The sequence below is a fragment of the Piliocolobus tephrosceles genome, unplaced genomic scaffold (assembly GCF_002776525.5).
Source record: "Piliocolobus tephrosceles isolate RC106 unplaced genomic scaffold, ASM277652v3 unscaffolded_25299, whole genome shotgun sequence".
Lineage (NCBI taxonomy): Eukaryota > Metazoa > Chordata > Mammalia > Primates > Cercopithecidae > Piliocolobus > Piliocolobus tephrosceles.
The window spans coordinates 4,975-6,487 of NW_022307975.1; the positions used below are offsets into that span (position 1 = coordinate 4,975).

The 1,513-nt window shown below is 63.9% G+C and overlaps 1 protein-coding gene across 2 annotated transcripts in view; it reads left to right on the forward strand.

Moving 5' to 3' along the window:
• Nucleotides 1-707: 707 nt before the first annotated feature.
• The window catches only part of TRMT61A (tRNA methyltransferase 61A), a 7,934-nt gene continuing 7,128 nt past the window's right edge, over nt 708-1,513 (forward strand). For both annotated transcript variants that reach the window (XM_023205734.2, XM_023205733.2), the window contains exon 1: nt 708-796. The gene's annotated coding sequence lies outside the window, so the exon portion shown is untranslated. The remainder of the gene's footprint in view (nt 797-1,513) is intronic.

Here is a 1,513-nt window from a genome sequence, read left to right on the forward strand (position 1 = left end):
CAGCTCTGCACTCGGGAGAACGTGCCCCATCGGGGGAGGCAGGGCCTGGGCGGAAGGCCACTTCTGCAGACTTTTCCAGGTCCCCATCTGCTGCACAGAGCTCTGGCTGACGCTAGCCCAAGCCTTTTAGGCCGGCCCCTTGACCTGCGATTCCTTTCTGGAATTCATCTTAGGGCCCAGTCAGGGGTGTTTCCAGAGCAGTCTGCAATAACAAAATGTCTATGGCAAAGTGTCCTCATAGAGGGCTGGGCAGTGAGCCACGGGCCAGCCCTCTGGTGGATCCCCAGGGGCTGTCAAAGGGGTCCGGGACAGCAGTGACAGCCAGGCTTTGGCTCCTGCCGCCCTTCAAATGTGCCTGGGTGCGATGGCAAGCCGCGGCCGGCGGGGCGGGGGACCTTTTGTTTGTTTGTTATTATTTGTAGAGATGGTGGGGTCTCACTACGTTTCCCGGGCTGGTCTCGAACTCCTCAGAAGAACCTCCCGCCTCGGCCTCCCAAAGCGCGGGATCACAGGCGACAGCCACCACGCCGGCCGGCCGCCATGTGGATTTTGTACAGTCTTTCGATCTTCCAGCGACCAGCAAGTGTAAACAGAGCAGCTCACAGGAGGCAAGAAGTCGCCCAGGAAACGTCCTCTGGGAGGGGCGGGAAGGGCAGCCTGGCGCTCCCAGGATCCCGTGCGCGGAGGGGGCGAGGCGGGGCGCGACGTCATCAGCGGGCGCGGAGCCGGAAGTGTGGCCGCCCCCGCCGCGCGTCGCGGAGGCACGTGTGGAGCACCGGCGGCGGGAGCGTCGCAGGTGAGACTCCGCGGGGCCCAGGGTGGCAGGGCGCGGGTGAGAGTGGCCCGGGCCGAGCGCGGCGCGCAAGTCCTGTTCCTCTAGCCTCGAATGGGCGGCCCCCGCCGGCCCGGCCTGGCCCCTTGCTGCCTCTGCACCGGCTGGGCGGTGTTTGCGTGGACGGCCAGCTCCGAGTCACCAGCCCCTTCCTGGGGAGCCCTTACCCCTCTGTCATACCCTGCTACCCAGCCCCTGTGGGGGAGACTGGGGCGAGGAATCAAGCCTGGCTTGGAAGTGACCTCATTGACCATTTGCCTCTCCCCCGCTGGTGGACACCTCGCAAAGGCGCTTCCTCCTCTCACACCTGGGGAATGGGAGTCCGACTCATGGAGAAGGGTGATGGGAGGGTCGGGTCCTCACTCCGGAAATCCCTGGGACCGACCTCCGCCATTGCCAAGCCTCAGTCTTTTCATCTCTGATTTAGGCTCATAGTCCCTGTGTCTTGTCCTAGACCAAGAAAGACTTCAGAGGCCAGGCCAGAGTGCAGCGCTATTGGGCTCCCTGTCAGGCAGTTGCAGAGGCTGAACTAGCCACACCCCACCCATGCCCACTGCTGGGATGTAGGCCTCCAAGCCTTCTACCTAGACCCCAGACCCTCATCCTGCCTCCTGACTTGCTCATACCTACACATCCCGCCTCCTGACCCGCTCGTACCTACACACCCCGCCTCCTGACCCG